Here is a 12345-nt window from a genome sequence, read left to right as displayed (position 1 = left end):
GAAGCCTCAAAGTGGTTTACAAACTTTCCCCCCTTCCTCTCCCCACAACAGACACCTTGTGAGGCAGGTGGCACTGAGAGAGTTCTGAGGGAACTGTGTCTAGCCCAAGATCACCCAGCAGGCTTTATTTGGAGAAGTGGAGAAACAAATCCAGTTCACCAGATAAGAGACCACTGGTCATGTGGAGGAGTGGGGAATAAAACCCGGTTCTCCAGATTACAGTCCACCACTTTTGATCACTACACCATGCTGGCCTGGTTTTCACAACAAGGAATGTGACTTTCTGGCAGGGCTTGTACCAACATGTCTCGTTACTAGGACTACAACATATAGGGAGCAAATCTAAAAAGGGCTACTCAGCAGCAAGATCCATGTTATTCAATGGGGCTTACTCTCAGGAAAATGTTTTTAAGATTGCAGCTGCTACTGATTAGTTAAATTGATTGATGAAAATTATTTTTGATGAAATTAATTCGTACATTAATTTGTCAGCAGATTTAAAGCAACTTATTTTGCAGTACCATCTTGAGTGTAAGAGAGGAAGTAGGGTTGTCACCCCCACCCCCTCACACTGGGGTAGGAAATTCTCTGCACTCACCCAGAGGTGTAGCTCCAAGGGGTTGGGGGAGGGGGCGACGCACTGGGCACGTGCCCCTGTGGGGCGTGGTAAGGGTATGGCAGGGGTGTTCCAGGGGTATTCCGGGGTGGGATGGGGCAGAGGATGCAACGGTACACTGGGCGCTTCCCCCCCTTGGTACGGCTCTGCCCTCACCTCCATTTCCTGTAGCTGCTTGGAAGTGGGAAAAGGGGAAAAGTTTTAAAAATGGTTATCAGGCTAACAGTGTAATGTTGCTTCCTGGGAAAAAAATGAAAATGATGATACCCCTGTCTAGGGATCTCCAGAAACTCTATAGTTTACCGAATTTTATCTCTATCTTTCATTATTTCTCTTTGGTAATGATTTCTATCATTAGAATGATCTCTTCTCACAAACAAATGGATTCAGATTCCATAAGTTCATTAATCAAGACATTTACCAAAGGTCATGTTATTTAACAAATATTCCTTCCAGTCAATAGCTCTCTTATTTTAGTACAAAATTAAGCCCAGTCCATTGGTCATGAAAAATCATAGGAAAATTATCATTAAAACATGTATCCAGATTTGTTAGTTGGGTTTTTTTCATCAGTGGATACTAGATAATGTCTGCCATTATTATAATTATTTCTTTTAATTTTTAACCTGTTTTCAGTTTTAGTCCATATTCAGTTTTAATCCATGATATTATTTTGATAGTGTATATGCGAATTATAGTTAATTTAAATTGATCCTTCTAAATATAAATGTAGACTTTCCCCCCTCATTCCTGTCATAGGAGCCATGGGCCTGAGCAAAAAGACCAGTGAAGATTGTGAAAGTTTTTCAGTGGCATTCAGTGGCTGTTGTGGGTGTTCTGGACTGTGTGGCCGTGATCTGGTAGTTTTATTTCCTAATGTTTCTCCCACATCTTGGGCTAGCATCTTCAGAGCCATGTCATGGAATGCCACAGAGAGAAACACATCTTACCACAATAGAAGAAGAAGAAAAGTTTGGATTTATATCCCCCTTTCTCTCCTGCAAGGAGACACAAAGGGGCTTACAATCTCCTTTCTCTCCCCCGCCCCCACCAACAAACACCCTGTGAGGTAGATAGGGCTGAGAGAGCTCCAAAGAATGATGACTAGCCCAAGGTCACCTAGCTGGCATATGCTGGCGTGCTCAGGCTAATCTAGTTCCCCAGATAAGCCTCCACAGCTCAAATGGCAGAGCGGGGAGGCAAACCCGGTTCTCCAGATTAGAGTGCACCTGCTCTTAGCACTACACCATGCTGGCATCAGAGTCCATGTTTGTTTTTCTGCCACTCTATGAATTCACAGGATAACTGAGATCATGCTGTTCTCAATGAACCACAGATCCTTCAGATTCAGTTGATAAGGATGATAGCAGGGCCAGCATGTTCTTTTTATACTGGTGATTTCATGAAGTCAACAATCCTGGTAACCAGAAAGAAAAGAAATCTGCTATCCATCCACACACACCCACACCCACACACTATTTCCATGTTCCACCATTCTCACGTTCTGAGAAGTTTTATCTCATCTTAATGCTATTTCTTGGGCTGTTTATAGATACATATTTCATGCCGTTTTATTTGGTAATTCCACACCAGGTCTTTGGAACTGGTCAAACAGATTGTGTTCTGTATGTGCTTCATGGCATACCCACCCCAGTGGTGGTTTTGAGACCCAGCTAATCAAGTCTTTTTGGAAGTTATAATTGGGGCGTTCATTGGGAAACCTCCTTGCATAGGATAGCACAGGTCATTCCACTCAATGTGAAGATGGTGTGACATAGATCCCCCAGGAGCCTCTTGCTACTTTTGCAGTTGTTTTAGTTCTCCTTCAGCATTCTGGGAGGCTGCAGCTTCAGTTGCCTGTTTTCCCCCGAAACTGAGCTAACTAGCAGGTGCAGGCACTTTACATGGCCATGCCTCTCAGTGGACTCCACCTTGCAGACTGAAGCCAGGGTTTCATTTCACTGCTTCAGAGACTGCAGATGCAACCTTGTCATTGCCATTTGTCACACATTTTTGGTGTTCTTTTATCTTACGGTGGGCTCATTGAGGAGGCCACAGTTGGCACCAAGAAGAGGTGAAATCCTGCTGGGACAATTCATACATGCATGAATCATGCTGACAATTCTGTCCCCTGTCAGATGTTTAAGGGTTATACTGCTTAGGAAAACAGACTGTGCACTGTACTTACAACCACCTTGGTCTTATCCTAGTTGTGTTTATGGTCTGAAACTGGAAGAACATGGGTGTCATTTGGAATGCCTGCATGCTTAATTATCACTTCTAAAAGCATTAGTTTGTTTTGAAGAACATTGTAATTCAGTATTTTATTTTGCTTTAATGTCACCATGCATTTATTTAAGAGTATGGAATTTATATAGCTTGTTATTATGAGAAATACTCTGAAAGTTGAATGCAACATTAAATGCAGAGAGAGGCACAAAATGCATCTCTTATGTCCACAATCTAATTCATTGAATTGAAAGCTGTAACCAAACCCAAACCCAAACTACATGGCTCCTTTCCTAATATAGGGCTGTTTCACAACACTAACATCTTCTCTAGTACATTTTCAGCAAATATTTTAAAGTTCTATATATTCTCAACCATAGGAGGCTAAATTAAATCAACATCCTTCAGTTCTATAAAGGTGAAATGCCTGCACACATAAAACTTGGTGTTACATACTTCTGAGTAAGCAGTTACAAGATAAAAGCCATCTCTCCTGGCCTTTTTTCAAAAATTGATAGGTTTGTGGGTTACACTGATTGTTTTGTACCTCAAGCCAATAGGTTTGCACCCAAGTTCCCCACGCCCATCCCTGTGCCTTTACGTAATGCCTAACTGTACCAAGTTATTGAGAAATCTTTGCTGTTCAATTCAGATGTTATCATATCAGATAATCCCCTTACTGATTGTCTGAATTTTTTTAAATTTATGCTTGCAATCAGCCTTAAGTCCCAGTGGGAAAAGAAGGCTGCAAATGAAAATGACGACAACAAGGGAAATCACACAATCAAAACTTTATCTTGAGTTCATAATGAAAATTCCTAACATGTTGGGTATTTGGAAGCCCAACCACAGAACAAAGTTCTGAAAAAAAAGCACATTTCATAAAAATTGGCTCAATCTCCTAGTGTGAGGCTCTGAAAGCAGCTCTGTCCAGAGGTAAAGTGGGCGGTGACCAGACATAGGGCTTTTTTTAGCGGTAGCACCCCATCTTTGGAATACCCTTCCCCTTCCCTGAAGCCTACTTTGTTCTCTTTTGGGTGCCAGGTCAAAATGTTTCCCTTTACCCAGGCTTTTAACTAAAAAATATCATGTTTTTAGATATTTTATGGCCTGCTGCTAGCATGATAACAGGTTTATCAATATCATTTTGGAATGCTCCATTTTATACATTGTTATACCCTGGGCTACTTTTATCAACTGCTTTTATTTGCATGATTTTTTTTTCTTCACTTGGATTATTTTATTGATAATTTTAATTGGTGTGCTCTGGTTTTCTTGTTTGGTCAGCTATGTTTAGTTTTATTGTTGTTAGTCACCTTGAGCAAATTTGGAGAGGCAGCATGCCAATTTTCTCAATGAGTAGCTTTGGTCAGAGACAATATTGATGATAGGAACATTTCTTATTGTGAGCAGGATAGAACAAGTAGCAGTATTTCTGTGCTGAATGATTAGCATGAGGATTGCAGGTACCATGACTTCATATGCCTTGCATTCAAAACCATGGACAATGCTATTGATATGGTGCTTCAGGAATAGGAAGGTCAGAAATAGCATTGTTACAGAACATATGGGTATCCCAACAGGGTATATAGATTACCCAGATTACCCAGTGATAACTATGCTCCATTCAATGCCCCACTTAAAAAAAAGCAATGGGAAGTGATATATAATGGCAATGTTTCACTTTTAAACCAGGTGTTGCAGGCAATGGCTTAAATAAGCCTCTTTCTTGCTTTGTTTTTTAAGGGTAGATAGCAAAAGCCTTTCCCAGTCCACATCAATGTGATATTTGTTATTTCATAGAAATTAGAAAGAAAATCAAGCTGAGGTATATTAAGACCATTTGTCTACCTCCAGCAGGTTCTTCATTGGAAGGAGATGATCTAGTCCTTTGGTCTTGGGTGATTTACTGGGGCTACTGAAAGACATGGACTTCTTTGACTCCAGGGGACTGCTCATATTTTTCTGCCATAAAGTCAGCAACTGATGGTTCTCAACCTTCCTAATGCCGCGACCCTTCAATACAGTTCCTCATGTTGTGGTGACCCCCAACCCTAACATTTATCCATTTTACAGATGGAGAACACTGATGCAGAGAGTCTTAGGTGATCCCTGTGAAAGGGTCATTCGACCCCCAAAGGGGTCCCTACCCACAGGTTGAGAACCACTGGATTAGAATGTCATTGAACTGTTGTTCCCCATTTGACAGAGCATGTAACTCAAACAACATGAAGTTTAGACCTTTTCAGAATGAACAAAAGCTTAAGAAAAAGGTCCAACAAAAAGAACTTAGTTGCTACTTACAGTCTTCATTCAGGTAAAAGGGGCTGCTTCTTAGTGGGGCTGCATCTTAGTGGCAGAACATATGCTTTGCATATAGAGGGTCCCAGGTTCAATTCTGGCCAGGCCAGATTAAAAGGATCAGGTAGTAGGTGATGTGGAAGTTCTCTCTGCCTGAGACCCTCGAGGTCCACAGAATTAGACAATACAAACCTTGACAGACCAATGGTCTAACTCAGTAAGATAGGGAGAATCACTGCAATCCAGTATTAATACAGTAGTTAACAGTCAGAGCAAGTAGTCAGGACCCAAGCAAATGGCAGGTGAGAAATAGTATGTTTTACAGTGGTCCAGACTACAAGTGAAACCTGTGAACATATGAAGCTGACTTATACTGGAGTCAGACCATTTATCCATCAAGGTCCATATTGTCCACTATGACTGTTGAAAGTCTTCCAGGGTATCTGGTAGAGGTCTTTCACGTAGCCTAACCTGATCCTTTTAACTCAAGTGCCATTGATGGAATCCAGAACTTCTAGCATGCAACAAAGTTGCTCTGCCAATGAGCCACCAAGGTTCCTCCTTGATCACTATGATACAATCAAATATCTCACAAATAAAATGAAATATTTTACAATTCATGAGATTGTAGATATGGAATGAAAATTGGAGAAGGCTGTCATTTAATAGTATATAAGATCAGAAGAAGAAAGATGACAATGATTAATAAAGACAATTATTTAAATGGCTTGCTAATTCTTTTACCAGTAGTAAGTCCTAGGTTTGGTTAAGTCCTAGCTCCTTTTTGTGTAATAGAAAGCAATTATATGGATTCATTGATTGACTGATTTAAGTATTTATCCCTTTTTTTCTCCCTGGCAGAATCCAGAGCCCCTTACAAAAGAATGAAATCACATAAATAAACCAATAAACAAGCTAAACTAACCGGATTGGCTTAATATGTAGTTGGTGGACACAGCTGTTGGCTCATTTGCAAGGCTGTTGACCATGGTCTAACAGCCAAAGGAATCATGATTCTTGCCCCTTAGATCATGCCCTTTGCTTGGAATTTTACAAAGTACCCAAAACAGAAATTGAAAAGCCAATCCTCAGCAAGGATGTTAAATGACTGGTAAGATGTTCCTCCTGATTCTTCCCACCCTGCTAAAACTTCCTGGATTTACAGATATCTTGGCACCCAGAATTACCTCATTTCTGGCTACAAATACAACAGAGGAGGAAATAACATCATTATTCTTCTTTTTCCTGATAGAGCACAAAGCTGTGCTCGCTGGCAAATTTCCCTGCTCTGGCATCAAAGCAAAGTAAAAGTTGTGCTAAAAGTGATCTCACTTGCCACACAGAGAATGGAAAGTGAAAGCAGAGATCCAGGAAATAGGTCCATACAAGAAATATTTCTGTGGCAGATGTTCTTCCCCATCACACAGCAAGCACATTGTGCATAATCAGCCAGTGTAACACATCTTCAGTAAAGGGAATGCCAAATTAAAGCTTAACACCAAAGCAGCAGTCAGCTCATTTTAAAAGTGCTATAATTTGTTCACCCCAAGTTTTACAAACAGCTTTTATGAAGCGCATGTACATCACTGTTATTCTTTGTAACACATCAGCCAACTTACCTTAGATGGAATAAATTTGATAAAGCTGTTGAAAAGTTAACTAAAAAACCCCCCTAAAAGTAGTAGTCAGCAATAGAATAAACACAGTCATAACAAGGGGGAAAAGCAACACTGATTTTTTTTCAAGTCACAAAGATAACACACACACCCCCATCACCAATAATCCAGTCTACAGAATAAAATAGCATTATGGATGTTTGAAAAAAAACACATACGTCCTCTAGAATAATACCATTTTCACATATTTCTGGAAAGCCGTGAGGGAGTAAGCCTGATGGATGTCACAGACTTGGGAATTCTACTGTCAAAGGGCCATAACTGGAAAAGTCCTGTTTTATATCCCTCCCTATCTCATCTTTATTAATGTAGGCATATGCAGTGAAACACAGTAACATATGTACATGTGACTACACAGCTATCATCCATTTCAGTGGCCAGAAAACTGCAGAGATTCTGCAGCATGGGAATATGTATACATTTGTGGATAAATATAAAAGAACAAACATCAAGATATTTTAGTTGTGTTGATGCTGGCCCCTTTTCCAATCCTGGTACAATACTGGACACTCATTCTAAAATGTCTCTGTTGTCTCCAAATGAATGATAATGATATAATGGCAAGCTGCTATAAATGAATAAAAATGTATATAGACTTGATCATTCCTGTCTCTTCATCTTGCTATCATTCACAATCTATCAATGCATTTTGTTTTATCTAGCCATTCATCCAGATGGTTGGCGTTATATGTGATTGCATGAAAGCTCTGATATAAAATGCCTATGGCTTACTGGATTACCCTTTGGCCACATGTTTTAAATTATTTTTTTTAAAGAGAACCCTTGCAATCTTGCAACAAAAGAACAAGACTTTATTGTATAACAGGATTGCAGATGTAGAAAGGTGCTCATAATAAAGTCAAAATATTTTTTTTCATTGTGCATCTGGAATGCCAAAGGATCTCTGAAGTCACCAGAAACTAATACTAGACAGTCTTGGGGTTGTGATTAATTTAATATTTAGAGAAATGAGTCTTTAAAAAAAATACTCCGTACCATTCATCATCATATTGTCATTTAGGTAATCCTAAAATGATTTACAAAGTCAAGATTTTCCCCCCTAATTTTTGAAACAATGTTAAGACATCAAAGAGTTTTAGATGCAAACATCAAAGGGGAAGGCCAAATCAGAGATTGCTGGCTAAGACAGTTTAGTTCATTTAATATCCTCTGGTTTTCTAAAGATTAAGTTACAGCGTATAAAATTCTTGGAATCTGGTAAAGGAAACAGTACTGTATATTTATTATTTATCGCATATATGGCTGTTTTGTAGAGCAAAAGACTTTGTGGTAAAGAAAGCCATCTTTTCATTGAATCCCACCCAGAATTGAATTTCTTTGAACATTTTAGAAACAATGATATAATCTTATAGGGGATAAAGTTATGTGATATCAGAGGAAATATTTACATATATGTTAGTTGAAATTCAGAGAGTGATATTTCAACCTGTTAAATAAAAAAACTCAAGGATTTAAGCCCATTTAGCTCCTGTGACTTTGAACTGCTTCAGTTTATGTGATTTTGGCTTAATTCTTTTGTGGATTAATATAGTAGAGTATTGTCAGTATGGTATAGTGGTTAAGAGCAGCGGGCTTTAATCTGGAGAACCAAGTTTGATTCCCCATTTCTCCAAATGAGCCGCGGATTCTTATCTGGTGAACTGGATTTGTTTCCCAACTCCTACACATGAAGCCTGCTGGTTGGCCTTGACCTAGTCACAGTACAGTTTAATCTTTTCTCAAGAGCTGTACCACTATGTCAATGGTTGAGGACAGCTATGGTTTTTTTTAACTTAGCTGGCCTTGCTTTCTTCTCCATTCTCTTTCCCAGCTGTTTATAGCTCTTGTTGATGTATGGGGTATGGGGAAAACATTGCAATTTAAACTGTTCCTCCTTGTGGGTTATGATATTTTAAGGTGCCAGGTTTAATGTTCTGTTGTTTTATTGTTTATTTATAAGATGATGTATTTAATTGATATGCATATTGTGGATGTTAGTCACACGAAGCTTGTCATGACAGGAGAGAGCTCATAGAAATCCAATCAATCGATCAATCAATCAGCGGTACTGAGCTTCTCCAAAAGAGGTGGCACAGATGGCTTTCCCCTCCTATTGGCAGCCTGCAAAGCTCTGTGCTGCTTTTCTTCCCAACAGTTGAATTCAATGTGACTCCACTTTCTAGCTTATTGTGGGGATTGGGGAACGAAGAGTAGCACGTTTCCTTACACAAATGCAAGTGTTTAGGGAGACCCACCTTTAAAGTGTTCTACAAACATCTAGCTTAATACCCAGCCTACCTACAAGAAGTAACTTTTTCATAGATTTAATCTGTTTGGATAATTCTTCTCATTAACAATACAATCCTAAAACAACTTCCCTGGGAGTGAATTATATTAAATAAAGCTAAGTAGAATTCTGAGTGGAGGGAAGGCAGCATGGTATAGACTGATGTTCTCAGGTCTTGTAAACCAAGGAAGGTTGGTACTTGAGTGGGAAATCGCCAAGGAAGACTCTGAAGAAGAGGGCAAAGGAAATCTCCTCTTTTTAACCACTTGCCTTGAAGTCCTCTCACTGGGATTGTCATAAATTGTTTGCAAATTAGCAAAACTTTACAAATGCAGGATTCTGAGTAGATCTACTTAGGATTGCTCTACAAATTGCCTCAGGTAATTACATAAAATTTTTGTTGCCTTAAAATTTTTTGAGAACTCTTGGTTCCACTCCTATTGAGATCTGACTGATTGTCTTCTTAATGAGGCAGTCAGAAACCATGACATCACTGGTGTATAGACAACTCACTTCTTTTGTACAGAGTTTAAACTGAGTTTTTAGATTACAGTTTTGAAAGAGCTGAAACTCACATCTCCCAGATTTGTCCCTTAGACCTGCTGCTTCGTAGAACTCCTCCGACAATGGCAGCAGATGCCAGATTCTGACCACCATTCCTCCTCCTAATTGCTGTCATTTTGAAAAAAGATTATCACCCCCAAAGTGATGGATAGGCGTGATGGTAAGTTTCCTATTTCACTTGGGAGGTTGTTCACTCTTCATCTCCTGAAAGTCCTGGGAATTCAAACCTGACCACTGCAAGACACACACACTTAACTTTTGGACTTCCTTTGAGGTCATGTCTCATGTAAGTACAGGCCTCACTTGGAGAATTCGTGCCAATTCACAAAACTTTTCACTTGCAGAGATGCTTTACCAATGCTTTCCCATTTCTATTATCATCTTGTCTCAATGGCACTGCAGGGATTGCTGTGGTCTCATTATTTGCCAGACAGACATGATACAGTTTGGGACCCTGTTTTTTTAAAGGCTTTAAGGGTTCCCCTGACAATTGTCTAAGGCAGGCCCATCAGCTTGTCAGACAGTTCATCTGGTAAATGTGTTTATGTGAGCTCACTTTTGTCCTATAAATCTCATTTCTTGTTCTGCTGGGCACTTCAAGGTGTTTTAGGCTTGCTTGTTTGTCATGACAATTATGTCATTACACTTGTTGAGATAGAAATGGCTTTAGGCCCTGGCAGAAATGGTGCCGGCAAATGGGTGGAGAAAGACCACAGTAAGGCTGTCAGTAATCCTCAGCCAAATTAATAGTTTTAACATTTTTAAATTAGTACATCACATAAAAGAGGATTTATGGAAGCAGCAGCACTGAAGAAGTTTCAGGATATCACACGTGAAGGATGGTATTTCTTACCAGCTTTTGTCTCGCGCAGATTGAGAAAATTATATGAAAAAAAGGGATACATAAAAAAGGATTGGTTAAAGAGGCTATATAAATCTCTCTTAATGGAAATAAATCTAAGAAATTGGCAAATAGCTATATTATTTTTTAAAAAAAATGCTTGGAAACCTATATAGATCCAGTATGTGCTTTTGAATTCTAGGGATAAGAAAACAATTGTTCAGTACAATTCTATTGTTTAGTACAACTGTATTTCATAATGTTAAGATTGTAAAAGGGATTTAAAACAGAGTAATGTAAGATTGTAAGGGATGTAAAACAGAGGCCAATCTTTGAGGCACCTCTGCACCTAGCTGCATCCTTTGATCTTGCTGTCCTTGTGTACAAAGTGGATAGTAATGGTGGTATATCCCTTTCCTTCCAGAACACCCCAAGGCCTCAAGGAGAGCAGGAAGCTGGCTGACGTTCATGTTCCTGCCTCAGCACTGCCTCCTACCTACTCTTGAGTCCCAAACAGTCCTTCCTGCTTTGCTCTTCCCTCCTCTCAAGTCTGATGGGCAATTCCCCAAGCAGAGCCATTTCCTCACTTCCCTTCTTCCATATATTCAAGTAACTATCCCTGAGGAGATTGCAATCTCTGCATCCCAGGCTGAAGCATCTACAGCCTTCCCTTCATCTGGATCAGTTGCCCAAAGACAATTTCAGCAATGCATTCTATCCATGATAGTTCTGTTGGTCATATTAAATGCCTTCTCTCTCTGTGTGTATATATATTATACAACTTATATTATACAACTTATATTATACAACTCTGTGTGTGTATATATATCATACAACTCAGATGAGTGCAACAGCATCTCATGTTTTCACAGACCAATAGCAAACAACTTGTTCATACAGGACTAGAATTCAAAGAGTCTGCTGAAGGTCTGCTTTTTACTTTTCTACTGAAGCAGTTCCTTCTGCCAAGGTGACCTGTTACTGCTTAGTCAGAAGAGGTCTCTTTGGTAGAAGGAAATACAAAAACAGAAGACAAAATTCTGCCTGAGTCCATAGCTGCATCATTCCTGATAATGCCCCAGTTTTGTTTCTTGGATTAAGCCCATTTCTTTAAATAAGCCCATAAATGTTAACATCTTAGCTGGCAGAGCAAGAGACACCGTGGGTACTTAAGGTCAACAAGACATGTTTACTATAGAATTCACCAAAGTTATTTGATCCAACTGACTTCAGATCTGATACACCAGAGTTATTTACTTTCCAGAATTTAGTTACTGGCATTCATTTTGCACAGTGTGGCATAGGATATTGTTTGCCACACTCTTTCTTTGCCAGTTGAGTGAAAGCACTGAGAAATTCACGAAATCTCACAATGTTTGATTCCTCTTTCTGTTGCAGCTTTAGAGTGCGGAAGTTCTGTTGTTGCCAGTGCCTGCACTGTTTATGCAACATTTAACACCGAATAGGCCTAACAGTGAACACCTACACAGTTAGCTTTCAATAGCATTTGCACACAAAAGAACCAGAACCAGCTGCAAACAGGGCTGCATGCAATTCTGGGGTTGTGGCCAATTACTAATAAAATGCAATTCTCCTAAGGCATTTGTCGTCTTAAGGGTGTTCACCAGCACTTGTTTGATTAACTTTGTGGATGTCCACAACTAGAATACCTGAGCACTGTTTTCCAAAATGTTCAAAATTATTCACCTTCTCATACCCTACATTTTTTTACTAAAAGAAAAATTAAGCGATACCAACACTGTACATAATTTCTTCATCTGCAGATTATGTACAAAACACACCCCCATGCGCCGAAGAAATGGATCTTCTT

This window comes from Sphaerodactylus townsendi, linkage group LG11, assembly GCF_021028975.2.
Source record: "Sphaerodactylus townsendi isolate TG3544 linkage group LG11, MPM_Stown_v2.3, whole genome shotgun sequence".
NCBI lineage: Eukaryota > Metazoa > Chordata > Lepidosauria > Squamata > Sphaerodactylidae > Sphaerodactylus > Sphaerodactylus townsendi.
This window is presented reverse-complemented; position numbering follows the sequence as displayed.